We start from the raw sequence: 20,760 nt of genomic DNA on the forward strand, positions 1-20,760 counted from the left end.
TGGGTTTGTGAAAAACAAGTCATGCCAAACTAATCTGATAGCTTTCTTTGATAGGATAACGAGCCTTGTAGATAAGGGAGAAGCGGTGGATGTCATATACCTAGACTTTAGTAAGGCATTTGATACGGTCTTGCATGATATTCTTATTGATAAACTAGGCAAATATAACTTAGATAGGGCCACGATAAGGTGGGTGCATAATTGGCTGGATAACCGTAGTTAGAGAGTTGTTGTTAACGGTGCTAAATCCTGCTGGAAAGGGGTTAACAAGTAGAGTTCCGCAAGGGTCTGTTTTGGGACCCGTACTGTTCAATATCTTCATCAATGATGTAGATATTGGGATAGAGAGTACGCTTATTAAGTTTGCAGATGATACCAAACTGGGTGGGGTTGCAACTTCTTTGGAGGATAGGGACATAATTCAAAGTGACCTTAGCAAGTTAGAGAAATGGTCAGAGGTAAACAGGATGAGGTTTAATAAAGAGAAATGCAAAGTGCTCCACTTAGGAAGGAACAATCAGTTCCACACATACAAGATGGGAAGCGACTGTCTAGGAAGGTGCATGGCGGAAAGGGATCTAGGGGTCATAGTGGACCACAAGTTGAATATGAGTCAACAGTGTGATGCTGTTGCAAAAAAAGCAAATATGATTCTAGGTTGTATCAACAGGTGTGTTGTAAACAAAACTTGTGAAGTCATTCTGCTGCTCTACTCTGCACTAGTTAGGCCTCAGCTGGAGAACTGTGTCCAGTTCTGGGTGCCACATTTCAAGAAAGATGTGGAGAAATTGGAAAGGGTACAGAGAAGAGCGACAAGAATGATGAAAGGTTTAGAGAATATGACCTAAGAAGCCAGGCTTCATGAACTGGGCTTGTTTAGTTTGGAAAAAAGAAGATTAAGGGGGGACATGATAGCGGTTTTCAAATAGCTAAAAGGGTGTCACAAGGAGTAAGGAGAAAATTTGTTCCTCTTGGTTTCTGAGGACAGGACAAGGAGTAATGGGCTTAAAGTGCAGCAAGGGAGGTTTAGATTGGACATTAGGAAAAAATTCCTAACTGTCAGGGTGGTCAAATATTGGAATAAATTGCCGAGGGAGGTGGTGGAATCTCCCTCTCTGGAGATATTTAAGAACAGGTTAGATAGACATCTGTCAGGGATGGTGTAGACGGAGCTTGGTCCTGCCTTGAGGGCGGGGGGGCTGGACTCGATGACCTCTTGAGGTCCCTTCCAGTCCTATGATTCTATGATTCTATGATAATTCCAATCCGGCTCTTCCAGTCCCAATGGACCAGCCACAGTCCCCGGTCAATTTGTACCTCAGATCTTACCCAAAGAGCATGCTATGCCAATCCTTTAGCATCTAAAGGGTTATTAACAAAAAGAAAGAAAAGGTTGAAAGTAGAATTGTTAAAGGAAACACATTACATTATACCTAAATCACCAAGTTTCTGATGCAGGCTCTTGGCAGAGATGTAAGAAAGTACCAGCTTAAACGTCTCTGGTGTATATACTATGTTAGGATGGTACCCGAGGATGCTTCTTCCCAACTCTCTGTCCCTAGCAAAGGTGCTTATGGAGTGGAGAGCAAGAGTGAAGACAAAGATGGAGGCACCCCAGGATACTTTTATAACCTTACCCATGTGGCGGGAAATCCACTGTCCTCCTGGGTGATGGTGCCTCCCAAAATGGGGCTGGTCACATGATCACCAAACCAGTCTATGTCCTTTTTAGGCGAGGAGCCACGGGGTGCCCAGGTGTGTCCTTCTCAGGTAAGGGGCTATTGTGTGCTCCTCAGGTCTCAATTGGCAACACTTAAGAGCCATTGTCCATGCATCATTCACTGGGTCACCACCCCTCACAATAGGTGGGCCAACGCCTGCTGCTGTCTCCCAGACATAAAACATTTGAAATACAAGTACAGAGCCTATATTCAGAACTTTTCATATACAAATCATACAAGTGTACGAGTAGCCTAGAGAGAATCCGCATAGCATCACTTTCATTAGACACCTCATTTAGCCCACCTTACATAGATTTTGGAGCAGTAACACACAGTGGGTACAACACTGCTCTGCATTCTCCTATGATGTGACACTACGTACTGTTGTCATTTTCATTGAGTCTCTCATCAACAATACCCCTTGCTGCTCTAGGTTTAATGCTGAATTAGACACAAATGTGCCAAATAGTCTAATTAGACATAACTGAGCCAAATAATGGCTCTTTAATTGGGATAGACATTCCCTAGGAACTCTGTGGAGACCATTATACTAACTTTAATTTCTTAAAATCTCCCTGTGATCTGTAACTGCTGCTTTGGTTCCTAAGCCACATTCTTTACTTTCACCCACCAAAAGAGTTCTTCCAAAATTGTGCATTTCTCAGATGAAAAATCCCAAGATATATGTATTTGTTCTTTCAGTGCATCACCTATCTTCCTTCAAGGCAGATAATGAGAAATAAAACCATGCTCCTCTCCCAAACTGAGAAAGTACTGGGATGGGTCAGATTGAGGAGGTGCTAATCTCAACAATAATTGACTACACCACTTCAGCCCCAATCTGTGACTGATGGAAGTAGTGAGTGGTAAAGCAGAGATTAGGGAGAGGAAAAATAAATTATTCAGATCAGTAAATAATTTTGACCCTTCCCCATTGAAGTAAATTGACTGGAATTAATTTTTTGTGGAACACTTTCCTGCCAGAAGATGCCACTGTGAAACAGAGGTAGTCAGTCCACCTGTGGTGTCCAATAAATGTAGCACTACAGAACCACAGGGTTTCCTTGACATCTTTTGTGTAAAATCTGAATCTGATTCTGCACAGGGTATTGTTATGGATCAAATGATGTAAATTCTTGGTCACTCACGACATTGTTGTCCATTAATTTACTGGTTTCAGGACCTATTTTTGCTAGCTGGGAATTCAATGACAAAATCCCAATGGATGCTGAGTTGTGCCTGTTTTTTGAAAGTTCTGTTGTGTTGTAGATATTACCAGTTATTAAATAAGAGCTGCTTGTCAGCATTTATGAAATGCATCACTGTATATATAGAAACATATAATGACTTCTATCTGCATAGCATATGACATCCTGGAGTCAAAGCTGTTCTCTTCCAGATCAGCAGACCAGGCTTAGGTTAGCAAAATACTTGAGGATTGTTAACTCTGAGAGAACCTATGAGGAGTATGTATTTTCCAGTTTTTTAGAGCATTAGAAACCCTAGAGTTGATAACATGCTCAACACTGGCGCAAAATCTTTCCTAATTTGAATAGTGGATGTTAGATGGATTGAATATGGCTCAGGAAAGAGGGCCAGATTCTCATTTGCAGTAATTTGTGAGGAGAATTAGGAAACACAAATGCTGCAACTCATCATGTTCCAGTTCTTCGAGTAAGCCCTGGAAGGCTGTACCCACCCTTACCTCAAGATTGGAAGTAATCCTGCTCTATCAATTAATTTTTCTGCCCTCTGTTCCCTAACTCCTATTGGTCAGAAATACCTCCTAGAAATAAAACAAACATCACCTCTGGCTTTCTAGAGTTATGTGTATATGCATGACTCTGAATACTTATTTCAGTGGGATCATTACTTTAGCAGGAGGCTGTTTCCTCCTTTATTATTTATATTTTTGATACAACAGAAGTGATTTTGTTTTGGCCAGTGAGAATAAAAACAAATTTCTGTTCACACTCCCTTCTGAATTAACTTGAAAAACAACAAATAGTTCTGCAGCAATTTCTAGACTAACTCAAAATGTAGATGGGATCATGAGCTTTTGTGAGCACAACCCACGTCTTCAGATGAATGGAGCAAGGGGTCCAGGGTACAAATAAATAGCAGAGCAAGAGAGGAGATGGGCAGGAAAAGAGAAGGAAAAACATAGGAAAAAATATTCTCAATTAGAGTGTCCATGCTAAATGAGGCTGATAGAGTGGGCTGTAAATACCCAGTGCTTAGCTTTTTATGTCATTCGGGTGTGAATGTAGCGGCCCATCCAGGTCAGGGTTTTATTCAAACCTTGATTACAGGTGTCAAACTTGTAAATGAAACCAAGTTCTGCATCTTCTCTCTCCAGCTAGTTTTTGAAATTGCTTTGTAATAGTATAGTTACTTTTAAATCCATTAGTGAGTGCCTGGGAAAGTGAAAATGTTCCCCAACAGGTTTCTATGTGTTACCATTTCGAATATCTGATTTGTGTCCATTCATCCTTTGCTGTAGAGACTGTTCAGTTTGGCCAATATCCATGGCAGAGGGGCATTGCTGGCACTTGATGGCATAGATCACATTGGTATATTTATGAGCTTCTGATGTGGAGGCTTATGTGGATAGGTGCAGCAACCATGCAGCACACCTCCATCATACTCACCCACAGATGAAGTTGAACCACTTCCTCCAGTGGAATTCTTCCTGTTAATTCAGACTGCAAGGTTCTCAGCATGGGATTTTTCTTCTGTATAATACATGGTTACACTTCTGAGGGTGTATTAGTGATTTTTTTGCCTCTATTGATATGACAGGCTCACAGTAGTGTTTTACATAGATGTTTATGTTTATTTCCTCCATTGTCTTTTTGATATTATGGATGCCAGAGCCCGGGTGGAAACACTGAAACCTTTCCTCAAATCCCTCCCTGAATCTTAACTGAGTTCTAATCTTGCCTCTGCCATTAACTGGTTCTGTGGCTTTGAGAAGTCACTTAACTCTCTTCTGCTGTTTGCTCCCATCTGTAAAGTAGAGTAATATTTCCCTCCTTTGGTGTTGTGAGGATTATTGATTTATGGTATGATTTCCAGTTGCCTTCCAGAACTAGACACAGAGCCCCCATGGTTTTCAGTCAAAGCAGGAGTCCTAACTCATTTAGGCATTTTTGAAAATTATTTTGTTAAAATCTAGACAATGCTTTGAATATCTTGAGTAGTAAATATTAGGTACTCTTCTTATCCTTTGTATCACCTCCTACAGTGGCATAATGTAACCACCAACTGACCTTTAATCAGAAAGTTAATGCTGGGCACCAGTGTGACTTACTATAACTAGTGACTATTTTTGGCAAAAAATACTTTTTTATACCCTTCTGTTTGTAGAACATCCCTCTGAACTGCTACATGTGGTTATTCTCTTTGGTCTCTGTCCTGCCTGGGGGATGGGAAAATGTATTTATATAAGACTTTAATTTCTGCACGTTCCTTCCTTTCTAGGAAGATTAATAGAAATCTAATTGATCCTTTAACATATGGTACATAAATCATCTCAATAATGGACACAGATTCTGTAAGGGTATATCTACACTAGCCCCCTAGTTCGAACTAGGGAGGCTAATATAGGGATTCGAACTTGCAAATGAAGCCCGGGATTTAAATATCCCGGGCTTTCTTTGCATGGTCCCTTCCGGTTGCCATTTTTAAATGCCACTAGTCCGGACTAACTGTCCGCAGCTACATGTGGCAGTTAAACGGTAATTCGAACTAAGTCGTTAGTTTGAATTACCTGTTACACCTCATTCCAGGAGGAGTCTGTCCGGGGTGGGGGTCGGGTCTGGGAGTGGATTCCATCAGTTGCAGGCTGCAGGATTTTTATAGGGATTACAAGTGACTTGGCATCTGCTTCCCTTCCTTTTTCTTAACACGTTGACATTTGAGTTAGGCTTGGGTGACCATATTTCTAATCAGAAAATGGGATACCCTTCCCTCTGCATCTGTGATGCTGTTGCCCCTCTCCAGAACTATGGTCTTAGGAATTCTTCTGCCACCCCCCTTCAGTGCCGGAATGCAGCCTTCGCCCCGAGCTCTGTTTCCTCTCTGGAGGGGGGCTGACACCTCTTCTCACTTCCTCTCCCCCGCATGTTCCTATAAACCATACCGCTTGTTTTTGATAAAAGTGGGTATTTATCCCATTTGGTCTTGCTAACTGATCAAGGGAAAACTTCCTAGCTGTCAGGGTGGTTAGCCACTGGAATAATTTGCCAAGAGGGGTTGTGGAATCTCCATCCCTAGAGATTTTTAAGAGCAGGTTAGACAGACATCTGTCAGGGATGGTCTAGATTGGGGTGGGCAAACTGAGTGCCACACCTCAGTGTGGAAATTGTATGAAGGGCCATAAATGCATATGCAGTTGAGGCATTGGGGGTACAGGATGGGAGGGGGCTCCAGCTGGGGGTGCAAGCTTTGAGATGGGACCAGAAGTGAGGAGCTGATGGTGTGCAAGAGGATTCTAGGCTAGGACAGGGAGTTGATGTGCAGTGAAAGGGTGAGGGTTCTGGCTGGGGGTGAAGGCTCTGGGGTGGAGTCAGGGATGAGGGGTTTGGCGTGCAGGAGGGGACTCTGGGCTGAGGAGTGGAGCCAAGGGGTTTGGAGTATGGCGGGGGGGAGGGGCTCTGGGCTGAGGAGTGGAGCCAAGGGGTTTGGAGTATAGGAGGGGGCTCTGGGCTGAGGCAGCTGTGGGAGGGGGATACATGCTCTGTGATGTGGTTGAGAACTCCAGGACGGAGCCTTGAGTGGGGGGTGAGGGTGCTGGCTGGGGTGCAGACTCTGGGATGATGTGGGGAGGAAGTGTTTGGGGTTTAGGAGGGTGCTCTGGTCTGTGACCGAGGGGTTCAGAGGGTGGGAAGGGGCTCTGGACTGGGTCATGAGGATGGGGAGGCTTATTGGTGCAGGCTCTGCTTTCCTCAAGCAGCTCCTGGAAGCAACGGCAAGTTCCCTTCTGCCTCCTACATGAAGGGGTGGCCAGGTAACTGTGCGCTGTCCCTTCTGCAGGCACTGTCCCCACAGCTCTCATTGGCTGTGTTTCCTGACTGCAGAGTCAGTGCTTGGGGTGGGGGGCAGTGTGTGGAGGCTCCTGACTGCCTCTGCGTCCAAGAACCACACGGAGCTGTGGCACATGTGGAATGGAGCAAGTCTCAGACATCGCTTTTCAGCGGGAGCTCAAGGGCCTGAGTCAAAGGTCGGGTGGGCTGGACTCAGCAGAGGGGCCATAGTTTGCCTGCCCCTCGTTTACATGGTGCTTGGTCCTATCATGAGTGTAGGGAACTGGACTTGATGACCTCTTGAGTTCCCTTCCAGTGCTATGATTCTACAAAGTCAACAAGATAGATGCCTCCTTTTGGGGGCAGAGGGAAAGCTGGGACGACTGGGACCGGGACCATCCTGGCCAAAATGGGAACTGTGGTCACCTTAGCATGATCTGTGCTGGTGGAATAGTTTAGTAAATAGCCACTTGCCACTGGAATGGTGCCAGTTCCCATGAAGCCACCTTCCCCCTCCTTGTTGCCTCCCAGGGTATGTCTACACTACAGCGCTAATTCGTACTAACTTAGTTCGAATTAGTTAATTCGAACTAAGCTAATTCGAACTAACACATCCAGACTAAAAAACTAGTTCGAATTAGCGTTTTGCTAATTCGAACTAGCATGTCCACATTAAGTGGACCCTGAACCAGGCTTAAGGATGGCCGGAAGCAGTGCCGGCAGGGCATCAGATGAGGACTTAGAGCGTGGAGCTGCTGTCTCAGGCTAGCCAAGGGCTGTGCTTAAAGGGACCCGACCCCCATCCCGGACAGACAGTTCTCAGGGGTGCCCCGCTTGCAAAGCAGTCCTGGCTTGGAGTGCCCGGAGTACCTACACTGGGCACATCACAGCACTCGGCCATCAGCCCGGCTGCACTTGCCGCAGGCTGCCATCTGGGGAGAGGGGGCAATTGGGGGGCTGCAGGAGAGCTTCCACCCCCAGAAGCCTGCAGAGCCAGCCCAGTCCTCCCCATCGGGGGCTCGTACCCCATTCCTCCCTCACCTCCTTCCACTTACCCTTCCCTAGCCCCCCTTCCTGATGTACAAAATAAAGAAAACGAGTGTTCAAAAATAGAATCTCTCTTTATTGAACAAAACTCGGGGAGACTGGGAAAAGGAGGTGGGAGAGGGGAAGAGAGAGGGTGGGAGAGGGGAGGGCAACTAAAATGATCAGGGGTTTGGAACAGGTCCCATATGAAGAGAGGCTAAAGAGACTGGGACTTTTCAGTTTAGAAAAGAGGAGACTGAGGGGGGATAGGATAGAGGTCTATAAAAGCATGAGTGGGGTGGAGAGGGTGCATCAAGAAAAGTTCTTCATTAGTTCCCATAATAGAAGGACTAGAGGACACCAAAGGAAAGGAATGGGTAGCAGGCTTCAAACTAGTAACAGAAAGTTGTTCTTCACAAAGCAAAGAGTCAACCTGTGGAACTCCTTGCTGCAGGAGGCTGTGAAGGCTAGAACTAGAACAGAGTTTAAAGAGAAGTGAAATAAAGTGATGGAGGTTGGATCCATGGAGTGGTATTAGCCAGGGGGTAGGAGTGGTGTCCCTTCCCAAAGTTTGTGGAAGGCTGGAGAGGGACGGCACGAGACAAATGGCTTGGTCACTGTCTTTGGTCCATCCCCTCCAGGATCCCTAGGGTTGGCTGCTGTTGGCAGACAGGCTACTCGGCTAGATGGACCTTTGGTCTGACCCAGTACCGCCATTGTAAGCTCAGAGCTCAGGGTCGGAGGTCTCAGTGGACCACCTTGATTTTCATGCACACCTCCCGGGAGTCGCCAGCCTGGTCCTGGGAAGAGGGGGAGGGCTGGGGGGCATCGGGTGGCTAGCTCGAGCCGTGCCAGGTGCAGGGTCTGCTGGCTGGGTGCTGGCAGGCTTGCACCTGGCATGGGCATCGTAGCCAGCCCGTGCCCCTTTAAGGGGTCCGGGGCCGGGAGGTGGGCAATAGAGTTTCCCTGGTGTTGGCTAGAGTGGCCACCAGGGAAAGCTGGGGAGGGCTAGCCTCCCACTAGTTCGAATTAAGGGTCTACACAGCCCTTAATTCGAACTAGTAAGTTCGAACTAGGCTTAGTCATCGTAGAATGAGGTTTACCTAGTTCGAACTAAGCGCTCCGCTAGTTCGAATTAAGTTCGAACTAGCGGAGCGCTAGTGTAGCGCCTATCAAAGTTAATTCGAACTAACGTCTGTTAGTTCGAATTAACTTTGTAGTGTAGACATACCCCCACAGAGACTGCAGCATGGGGAGCAGGCGGGAGCCAGTGCTCAGGAGGAGCTGGCATGCACAAGCACCGAATCCAGTGGAGCCATCTGCTCCCACATCCCCATGCTTCTGTCTCTGATAGAGAGGCAGTAGTGTGGAGGGTGAGGAGGGGAGCCAGCTTTCAAACCAGCTACCCCTGTGTATTGGCTCCTGTGGTGCCGCCTGGCCTTCCCCCCTGTGCTGCTGCCTGTGTTGAACTGATTCAGATTTCATTCTGACATTTCCGAATAGGGATGTAAGCGACTACTTGAGTAGTCGGCTACCTGAATAGTCACTACTCAACTACTCACTCTCCCCTCCTCCCCCCACTGCCTCTGTGTGTGTGTGTGAAGCAGGAGCCTGTGCTTGCGGGATCTGACTTAAAAGCAGTTTCCCCCTGCATCATCTCTGTGGTGCACCGAGGTGGGGGCGGGGGAGGCAGAGCTGCAGCAGAGCCACCCGCAGTACAGCTCTGCTTTTTAAATGTAGTAAGAGTCACCAGAGCTACATTTAAAGAGCTACATTTAAAAAGCAGAGGTGCAGCAGTCCCAGACCTGGTGCAAGCTGGGACTGCTGAGTCCTGGCTCATGCCGCGTCCCCTGCTGTGGTTCTGCGGTTTAAATGTAGTAGGACCTGGACTTTCTACGCACCCGGCTTCTACTACATTTAAACTGCAGAGCCACAGCTTATCGACTAATTGTGTACTCGATACAAATTGTATCAAGTACATCCTTTTTTTTTTCAATTGACATTTTGTGACCATTTCATTCTGCAAAGGAGTTCAGTATTTCAATGTGTTGTCCCATGTTGAGACACACACAAAAGTTGAAATATCTGAGTTTCCTATGGGATGGAAATTCTGAATTTCACTCACCTCTACTCCCAAGTCTCTGGTGTCCTGGCTTCTGACCTCATGCCTCCCAAATCAAATCATATCACTGTTACTGTGATCCTCTTTCCCCTTCAGTCAGTCCCCTATTGTCCCCTGCCCCTCCCATACTCCTCCTTTTCTAGGATCTGTGTCCATCTGTCAAATTTATAGACACTGGAAAAAGTTACCACTTCTGGCTGGGCAACTCTCCCTGGCCGTGCTCCTATAGTCAGCTGCCCCTGGTGCCCCTATGGCTACTGAAGATAGAGGACAGGAAGCAACTTTCAACTGACCCCTGGAAGCAGCAGGAGCTTTCTGCAGTGAGGGTGGAGAATTCCCAGCTCTCCCAATACATAGAAATAGAACCTCACCCAGCAGAGAAAGTAACTTAACATTTCTCACAGGCACTGTCCTATTGCAGCTCTTTCAATAGCTCCGGCTGGCTTTTGCTGCAGTTCAGCCAACTCTTGCTAAAGCTGCACACCAGGGCGCACCCGCTTCCTGTCACCTCTGACCTCACCTTCCAGTTACTTATGTTAATGGGAGTCAAATTCCATGCTGCTTAATCTAAGCAATGAGCCTGCTTCTTCTGATGAGAGGGACCAATGGCATGGCAATTATCACCACGAAAATGTTGCTACTGGGGAAGGGAAACATTTCCATTTCAAAGATGCTTTTAAAATTCGGTTTCAATCTATGCTCCTATTTAATAATTTAAATTCTTAAAAAAAATTGCTGTAGCCTGGCTTAGGTATACCCCAAATGCTGTAAAGTGAATTATTCTGTGCCTTTTGCAATTAAGTTTTTGCTTTCTTTAACTCAAGGCAATAAATGCTACTGCTACATTCACCGCACTAAGGACCTAGCTGAAAACAGATGGTTTCTATACCCTTTGGTTAAAAACCAATGAGGTTAGTTGTAATAAGGCACTTGAAACCTGATTTACATACAAGCTTGTTTTTTGAGTATACATACGATCATGTGTAAAAATCCCAAGAAAAGATCCTGCTTGTTAACCCCATGTGGACAGCAGCACTAGAGATCTTTTATAACTCTCTACTACCACAGTGTAGATTTTTTTTTTTTGTTTCATAGGCTGACAGGAGCTTTGATTGTTTGGGTCAGACTTTTAGTAGCAGTTGTAAAACTGTATCTCATGCAACTGAATTTTCTAAGGCATGTGTTTATTTACTGGCTTGCTCATTACCTTAAACTGTTTACCAGGAAACAGTATGGAAGCATTTACTGATTAACCGATCACCTGGGCGTGGGAAATGTACAAAAACTTTTCTAGGAAAATTAAATCTCTCACTATATATAAACATTTTTTTTGCTGCAGGATGACAGAGTGATGTCATCATAGCACTCTGTGTGTCCCACCGCCCCTCTGCCCTCAGCTGCCCAGCCTCTTCTCCCCTTCTTCCCTCCTCCCCCCCAGTACTCTGGGGGGGAAAAGTCATATGACCTCACCCTCTACCCCCCCCCCCCCCAGTGTTCTGGGGGTGTGTGTGGAAGCCACGAGTTGCGCAGTCTTCCGCTCCCTGGGGGGGGGGGGGGGCAGGAGCTGCATGGCCTCCCCCCTCCCCTGTGCTCGGGGGTGGAGGGTGGAAGTGCATGGCCTCGCTGGCACTTGGGTGCAGGAGCCAGGAGCCACGTGGCTTCCCCCATGCTCAGGGAAGGAGGTAGGGTAGGCCGGGAGCTGTATAGCCTCCCTGGTGCTCTGGGGTGGGGGTAGGGGGGAAGCCACAAGCCGCACTGCCTCCCCCCTCCCCTTTGTTTTGGGGGGGCAGGAACCATGTGGCCTCCCCTCCCTCCTCCTGGGGGGGGGGTGGGAGCCGCATGGCCTTCCCCCCTATGCACACCCCCAGCACCATCATACACACCCCCAGACCTGAGACCCCAAACCCCTCCCCCTCACACACTCCCTCCACCGAGACCCTGTACCCCCAGCCCCCTCACTCACCCCTTCCAGCGAGACCCTGCACCCCGAGCCTGCTCTTGCATCGTCCTCTCTGGCCAGACACCTATCCCTAGCCTCCCCCTGCCCTCCCCTCTCCGGCCAGACACCCTACCCCAAGGTTGCTTCTGCACTCTCCCCCCAGCCAGATAGCTACTCTGAGAGAGGGGTGGTTGGCGAGCATAGAAAGCAGGGGCACAGCCCCTTAGTAATGATTTAACTGAATTTTATGCTAGTAAAATTTTATCAGCTGTTTCTGTGATCAGATCCCAAGCTGACTATCGTTCATATGTAGGTTTTCCTTTTTGCTCTGTCAGCATGTGTATTTTATTATTAACAATAATTGTAATGTTGTAATGTGTTGTAACTTTACAAATAGTTCTGAGATCAGAGTAGCACTCAGGACGTTTCTGGACCCCGGAAACCAGTGTGGATTAGAAGAGGATTGTGTTGCAGAGCTGGGAAAACCAACTTCAAATTTGTGCAGAACTGACTCTGGACCTTCAGGCTATTTATTGGAAAACTCTCTTTTTTTGCAAGATCCCTTATTCCTCAGAAAATGAGGTTTACGGGATCTTGCCAAAAAGGGTTTTTCCCCCGGCAAATAGCCCCATCTACACGGGGCTTTTTAGCAGCAAAACCTCTTCTGCAAAAAAGATAGGCAGAAAATATGGAAATGAGAGCGTGATTTGCATATCTTCTGCTAAAAAAACCCAGCAGTGTAGACATAGCCTCAGTGACAACATACCAATATGGAGTAAGCCATACCCATGGAGAAATGAGTTTCCAATGCCTTCACACCAGAAAGCTACTAGCCTGTAGCCAACCAATTTGGTGTGGGGAGATCAACTGCTGAGGCTGTTTTCACACATCTGCTGTGTCATTGATAAACTGCTATCTAACTGGGTCATGCTCAGGAGATCGTTGATGGCTTTGTATGATGGCTTTGTTTGGGGTTCCCAAATTATATTAGAGCTGTTGGTGGAACCCATGTGCTTATGGAGTCCCTTTTCCTCCTCCGTCACCTGGCTAGGGTGTAGAATGTATAAACAGGAAGGAAAATGCACAGCATTCCAAGGACTAACAGACCACTGCAGCAGTGTTATGGACATACAGGCAGGGTGATCTGGAAGAACCCTGATGCTAGGGTTTTTGCAAACTCAGCATTGTTTACATTAATGAAGAAAGAAAGGACTGTTTGCACGATGAGCACCCAGCTTTGCCCCAGATGCGGTGACTGATGAAGCCAGGGACAGAATGGAGGAACATTGAGCTCTTGCCTGAGTAGTTGCAGAATGATAGTCAAGTGTGCATTGGGCTGTCGGAATGGCAGATGGTGCTGTTTATGAAATAGGTTGGAAGCAGCAGGAAAAGAAATGTCCCAACTGTTAAAACTGCATGTTGTGCTTTGCTCAGTATGTGTGAGAGCAAGGGGGTAAAGCCTTACCAAGAGACTTGTTTGTGGGTTCGAGCACCCCACAAGGGCCCTGTTAGACAAAGCAGATACTGGGGAACTGCTGTCAGGGATGCCTGTTGTTCAGGCATGAGGCTCAAAATACAAACATGTTAGCCCATGGAGAGATGGTCAGGCATTGGGATGCAGATATTGGGAACACTATGGTATGTTGAAATTGAACTTTCACAATGCGCTTTTGTAAAATCGTATGAGTTATGTCAGCTTCATTTAAAAGATTTGTTGTGTTAAATGCAGTGATGACTCATAATAGATGTATTGTAAATGTTTTATTATGAAAGAACACTACAGAGAATAATATTTTAATGAAACCAATAGAAAAATAAAATTTTTGTATTTGGTTAGTGAAATAAATTTCCAGTCTTCTTAAGTAACCAATGGATTAAAACATATATCACTGCAACAGTGCAAAGAGAACTCAAAGTGCAACAGTAAGAACATTTCTCACAGGCTTTGCAGAGCTCAAAAGAGCAGGATTCCCAGGCGCAAGTGTTCTCTGGGCACAGGGGGTGGAGCTGAGAGGTGAACTGGAGCCACTGAGAATACCACTGTGCGGATGTGAAAGTTAGGAATTGTTGCCACTCCCAGTAGCCATCATTTTCAAGGTGCTGAAGGACATGGATGGGTTCCAAATTATAGGACTGCAGGGCCAGCTGATCTATCAGGAGCATGTTTTGCAGTGAGGCATTCATACTCATTGTGTCCATGAATTGCCTATGCATCTCTCTCTTTTTCTATGCTCTACTTTGCCACGGTGATGCTGTTCTTGGCCCCAGCCAAAATTGCCTGAACAGCTGCCTTTCTTTCTCCCTCTGGGTTCTCTTGTACAGCCTTCATTTGTTTTTCAGCCAGCCTGGTTTTCCTCTCTGACTTTGCCATGCCATGTTCTGCAGATATTTTGTTCTGAGTCCTTCCTTTCCCCTGCCCATGTGGTTTGCCAGCCTGTCTTCTGTAGATATAGGCTATGTCCTTGATTTGGCTATTGCAAGTGCTGTGAGTACAGGTGTATGGGAGAAAACCAGTTGTTTGTTGTTCATATCTCAGAGATAGCCCTGCATTTAGGTGCATTTGGATTTCAATCTGCTGAGTCTGCTTTCATGTTAGGGTTGGTGTGATTGGAGCTATGTTCTAGGTTTGTTTGTGCAGTGTGCTAGAGGCATTTCTATGGTACTGGAAGTTATGAGGGGAATGAGGTACAAATAATCCCCACTACCTCCTTTGTTGACACTCTCCTTACTTCCAGTAAAATTATGTTGGGGCAGGAGATCAGAAGGAAGAGAATGGTCTTATTCCAAAAGGCAAAGGCAGACTAGAGAGCTAAGCTCTGAAGTGATTCATCAGGATGTTTCTCCACATGAAATGCTGCAGGAGCAGGAGGTGCTACAGTACTGGCAAGCAGGTATTCCTATAATGTGCAAAAGAAAATCGAGCTATTTCTTAGGTTTATATTCTGCTATATCTCTCCTGCAGGCACGGAGAAAGTGCAGAGAAAAATAGATAGCATCTATAGTCCCCTTTCTAAAGGAGCCTCTGATTTTTACTGGAAGGATCCTTTGTGCTGCAGTTGAGCCCTAGAGACTACAACTCCCATGAGCCCTTGGAAAAAAAGAGGGGACAGTGGCTCTTCCAGGCATGGAGAGAGAGAGTTAGTAGTCTCCATTTTGGAGAGAAGAGCTAGGCTGCTGGTGGGGAGCCTTTTCCAGTCCACAAGCTGTTGCGTTGAAGCTAGAGCCTATTATTGAGAGCCTGCCGAAGTGTGGATCTAGCAGGCTGCTTCTGCGGCTGTTGATTGTCCCTAGACGGGAGAGATCCTGGATGTGCCTGAGTCTGAGAAAGGCTACATAAATCTACACAGGAGGTAACTGTGAGTAACTGGGCTCTTTGGGAAAGTGCTGCCTGGGAGGAGCACAAAAGACAAACTGATTCTGGGTCCAAAGTGAGCCAGAGCTGCTGGCATTCGGTGGGGCCTGCTCCTGTGGCAGAAAGATTTTGCGTCTGGCTGGTCAGGTTGGACTGACACACACAGGACCTGCACAGGGCTGCCTCCACTCTAGCTGCAGACCTTCAAGTGCACCCACACAAGCATCTGGGACTCCGACTCTGGGGTGGGATACATGGTGGCATTACAAATGCCAGATAGATAAGTTTCCTTTATTTCTATGTATTAAATTGATTTTATTCACTTTTAATCTGTTAAACCCTATTTCTTTAAGTTGTTAAGTAAAAGTGTGTTAATTCTAATGTAATCAATTAGATATATCTTATTTACAATTGTTGTCTTGGAGTTAGATCCAGATTATTGCTGGAATAATTTTATTCCTGGATGCTCCCAAGGCACACCATTAAGTGCGTACCAGGCCAGCAAGGTGGAGGGGCACCTCCACTGTATATTCTTTTAGGAGCAAGGGAATGGACAACATCACCACTGGGGTACTCAGGATCTCCTTTTATGTTAAAACTTCAGGCGCCCAGGCATACATGTGAGTATGACCTGCCCCCGAGTAACCCAGGGAGGAAAAGGGGCTACACATCCTACAATGATCACCAGCTGCAATGTTTGTTACAGGAAAGTTGCGCCTCAGCATGGAGCCGTATTGTTTGTCTCTTGACTGGGTGTGCAATGTGCCCTTACCACTTGTAAACTGTGAAAACTACCCACATTTATTATTCTGTAAGCACCATCTCAGTAAACTGCTCAATTTAGCACAGATGAAGGTTTCGTTTTTTAAATGTGGAGCAGAACTGGGGTAGGGTTCATATTGTGACTGTGGTATACAAAAGGTTGGGTACCATTCAGAAGCTGCATGAATGGGCAGTGAGAGAGGAGGCAAATCCTAGCTCGCATCAGCCAACAATAATAAATTATTATTTATTATCACCTCTAATACCAATTATCACCTCTAATACCATTAACTCACAGACATCTACCCTTCCCCACCTCTAATATCATTAACTCACAGGCATTTACCTTCCTTCCCCCCCCCCCCCGTATCCCCCTTCTGTTCTGAAATGTGATTTGTCCTTTTCATATGTGTTCGTTTTTTTAAATTGTATCCTTTGGTATATATGGTTGTGACTATTTTCTTCCACTATTTGATCTGAGGAAGTGGGTCTGGCCCACGAAAGCTCATCATCTAATAAACCATCTTGTTAGTCTTTAAAGTGCTACATAGTCCTGTATTTTGTTTCAGCTACACCAGACTAACACGGCTACATTTCTATCACAATAATAATAAATAAATTGTAAACATAGGTCCTTACATGCTTGAATTCTCTTCAGATTAGGTGCCAAATACAGAAGTCAGACAACCTCTGTAGTAGCATTTGAGATTGCTCTGTTTCTGCATTCCAGGAGAACAGTAGCTCTTTTGGCTACAGTGTCACACTCAGGGTACGTCTAGACTACATTTTAATTTCGAAAGAGGATATGCAGATTATGCGGGAATTTGCATATCTTCTTTAGATCACTTTTTTGAAAGAGGATCTTTCGAAAGTGACAGTAGTTTGGAAACATTTTATTTCGACCCCCTCCCCCTTCTTAGAAAAAACACTCTTCCTAAAAAAAGGAAGTTTACGTGGTTTTTTGAAAAAGCATTTTTTCCCCCAAAAATAACCGCATTCAGACTACTTTCACTTTAGAAAAACCCACTTTTGAAAATGCGATTGGAAGAAGATATGCAAATAGCACCGAATTTGCACGTCTCCTTTCGAAAAAAACCCGTAGTCTAGACTAGACGTACCCTCAGGGCTCATGTTTAACAGATTATACACCATGATTTCCAGATCTCTTTGAGAGATACTGCTTTCCAGGGTAGAGGTCCCCATCCTGTAAGTATGGCCTACGTTCTTTTTACCTAGATGTATACATTTAGATATAGCTGCATTAAAACATGTGTTTGCTTGTGCCTAGTTTACTCACCAATCAAATTGTTTTGCATCAATAACCTGTCATCTTCATTATCACGCCCATGCTCTCCTCCCCACTCCCAATTTTTGCATAAATTGCAGATTTTATCAGCAGTTATTCTAAGTTTTCTCCCAGGTCACTGGTAAAGATGTTAAATAGTATAAGCCCTCTTCGCACAAAAAAAGTGTAGAAAAGCCTTCAGACAACCATTACATGCTTAAATTGGTATCATTTGGAATCAAGCAGTGATGCTTGTGGCACTAAACTTGCCTCAGTAGTCAAGGATTCAATAGTTTTTTATGATTGAATCTCAGGTTTTTATAGTCCTGATATGAAAATGTTCATGGGTTGTAAACTACTGCATCTGAGCACAAGGGCATCCTTTGAAAAATCTGAAAGAGTTTCTTGGTATTTTTTAAAATGGCCTCTAACATTAGAGTACAATTTTGGAATACCAGGGAGACGCTGAGCAAAGCCGCTGAGGACCCGGCCGGACCCGCGGCGCTTCCAGATCAGCTGCAGACCAGGGAGACGCTGAGCAAAGCCGCGGAGGACTCGGGCCGGACCGCGGTGCTGATCTGGAAGCGCCGTGGTCCGGCCCGGGTCCTCCGCGGCTTTGCTCAGCGTCTCCCTGGTCTGCTGGGGGGGGACGCAGCTAGTGCCCCCCCCAGAGGACCAGGGAGACGTGGAGCAAAGCTGGGGGCCTGTGGTAGAGCAGGTGGGGCACTGCCGGTTGGTCCCGCAGCACCGCTCCTTGGCGCTACTCGACCAACCCGGCAGCACCCCAGCTGCTCTGCCCCAAGCGTCCTGATTCAGCTGCTGCTGATCAGTTTCAGTCTCCAGTAGCAACGAGCAACTGCCCTGGGCTTCTTGGAATCAGCTGCTGATCAGTTTCAGCAGCAGCTGACTTGGGGATGCCTGGGGTTCTTAAGTTGAATCTGTATGTAAGTGGAACTGGTGTCCAGATTCAGCCGCTGTTGAAACTGATCAGTTTCAGCAGCGGCTGAATCTGGATGCCAGTTCCGACTTACATACAGACTTTCAACTTAAGAACAAACCTACAGTCCCTATCTTGTACGTAACCTGCGGACTGCCTGTACTTCAATTTTACCAGGCAAAACAGCAGTTAAATATCTACCCATTCTGCATACACAAATGCAACCCAATTTGTAACCCTAAAAACTGCATATGCAAAATTAGAACTTTGATTTTAGAGACCAGGTGAATGGCTCCTTCAAAATTTGGTTTTGTGCATTTCATTTACAATGTTATGGTAAATATTTTAATAGTTTGATAAGCAATATTCTCACATATTTTTAGGTGTTTTATGGAGTATCTGAGAGATACTCTTAACATTATGTTCTTGGTATCTCTGGTCTTTCTCAGCTATCATGTATCAATTTCTTTTCAAGTGACTTTCATTTTGAGCCTTTCAGCTATTAGATCTGTCATCAGATGTCAGCTGACAATATGGCCCTTTTGTCAGATTATTAATCTAAATATACAGTGTTCCCTGTTAACCACATAATAACATTTGTTTTAGGGAGCTGTCATGTGCTAGTACTTCAACTTGTTACTTTTAAAATTGCAAAACAACTTACATGAAATATGTAGATACATAATTCTGACTCCGAGTAATTGGAGCAAGTCATCTGAAAAAAAATCCCTGCTGGTGCAAACCACCTATGTTCCGTCCAGCTTCTTCTGTTTTGCCCGCCCTCCCTTTCCTTCTGTTCTAGCCCATAGCTCCATAACTGATTCCTTCTCCTGTGTAAATGAGCTTCCTCCTTTTTTGTGGAAATTATTCTTTCCCATGCTTCTTAATGGTACATGACCATAGCAGCCCTGGACATTACTTTACTATTACCACTGGTACTTAATCCTTTGACCTTGTTTTAAGCATTTGATTCTATTCCAAGGAGAATTTGCAAAATCGCCATTAATACTGTTTAACAATCACTTTAGTACAGCCAACCTGCGGCCCACGAGTTGCATGCAGCTCTTCCCCACCCCCAGGGTATGGCTTGTAAAGCCTCCCCCGCACCTCTGAAAACGGCCCTCTCCTCCCGGTTCCCTGTGCTCACCAGGGCAGGGAAGCCATCCGAAGTAGCCATTAAATATGGAATATTAAAGCTGGTGTTCGCCGGCGGGAGCCTGATGTGGAGTTTTCTTAAAGGGACTCCTTTTAAAGGGGCAGTCCTTTTTTTTTTTTTTTTTTTTTTTTACTTTGCTCGACAACTTTACCCCGGCTCTTCGCGCTGGATCCACTGATATCTTGTCTCTTTGCTGATATCTTGTCTCTTTGCCTGGAATGGAATGGCCATCCCTGCTTTAGTAGTTCTCCTCAGTGCATGAAGCACCATAGCAGAATCAAAATGCTTAATGGTCACTTGCTATTTAGCACTTTAATGATTTTGTTACTTATGATCAATTTGATTGGAAATAACATTATTTTAAAGCTAATTTTTAATTCTTCCTGGTATAGAGTCAAATGTGTTAATCTAGATCCTTCACATGGTATAAATTGGTATTAACTTCAATAGAGCCACACTGATTTATTCCACCTGAGAATCTGACTCATTTGAATACAGTGAGAACCATGCACGTGTATGTGGGAGCAGAATTTCTTTTTCCCTAAACTCTAGTCTTGTTTTCACATTGAAAACAGGAGCAACTCCACTGAAGTAAATAACTTAAACAACAAATGGTCTAGCAGCAACTTAGAGACTAATAATGTAGATGGTATCATGAACTGTTGTAGGCACAATCCACTTCAGATGAATGGAGTTATTAAAAATACAGTTTCAAAATAAATAGGGGATGGGGCGGGGGAAAAGGGAAAGAAATAGTCAATTAAAGTCTCCATGCTACATGAAGCTGATAGAGAAGTTACAATTCTTCTTAACTGTTTTTTTTATGTCATTAGGATGTAGAATGTAGCGGGCCATCCAGCCAATATCTTTATTTGTATCTTTGTGGTAGGAATCAAACCTGTAAATGAAGTTAAGTTCCAAGGCTTCCCTGTGTATTTGGCCTATGGAATTGGCCTGAAACAGTATGTTGCCTTTGAGATCCATTTATGAGTGCCCAGGAAAGTTAAAATCAAAGTCAAAGGCATTAGTTACAGCAGCGTAAACCCTGTGAGAGATTTAAATTAGAATTTAGCTGTATCATTTGCATAATGAATTTGCAGCATAGGATCCATAATAGTTTTTCAGGTCCCAAAAGTGCTTTATAACTAAGTTGTCTGATATGTACTTTGTAATCCAATATTGCACTGGAAACTCTTCGCTTGCATCAAAGAGAAGAATATGATCTTAGAAGTAAAGAACTATAACCACACCTCCTAATTTGATATTTAAAAGTCTGAAGTCTGTACATCAAACCAAGCTCCTTTAGAAAGCTCTGATTTTTCTGTAACTGGGACCAGTGTAGAAACAAATTATCTGAGGCACGCTAAAACTCATTTTTGTGAATTAAAGCCTATCAGTCTATTAAAAAACTGAAAATACTATTTGTCCGATTT

At 45.1% G+C, this 20,760-nt stretch overlaps 1 protein-coding gene across 3 annotated transcripts in view; it reads left to right on the top strand.

The window, feature by feature from the left end:
- The window catches only part of KIAA1549L (KIAA1549 like), a 230,017-nt gene that overhangs the window by 57,520 nt on the left and 151,737 nt on the right, over positions 1-20,760 (top strand). The window contains exon 1 of one of the 3 annotated variants that reach the window (XM_075927819.1): positions 14,963-15,185. The exons of the other annotated variants lie outside the window; for them this stretch is intronic. The gene's annotated coding sequence lies outside the window, so the exon portion shown is untranslated. Of the gene's footprint in view, positions 1-14,962; positions 15,186-20,760 lie in introns of those variants that run through there. 3 annotated transcript variants of the gene reach the window in all.

This window comes from Pelodiscus sinensis, chromosome 4, assembly GCF_049634645.1.
Source record: "Pelodiscus sinensis isolate JC-2024 chromosome 4, ASM4963464v1, whole genome shotgun sequence".
In the NCBI taxonomy this organism is placed as follows: domain Eukaryota; kingdom Metazoa; phylum Chordata; order Testudines; family Trionychidae; genus Pelodiscus; species Pelodiscus sinensis.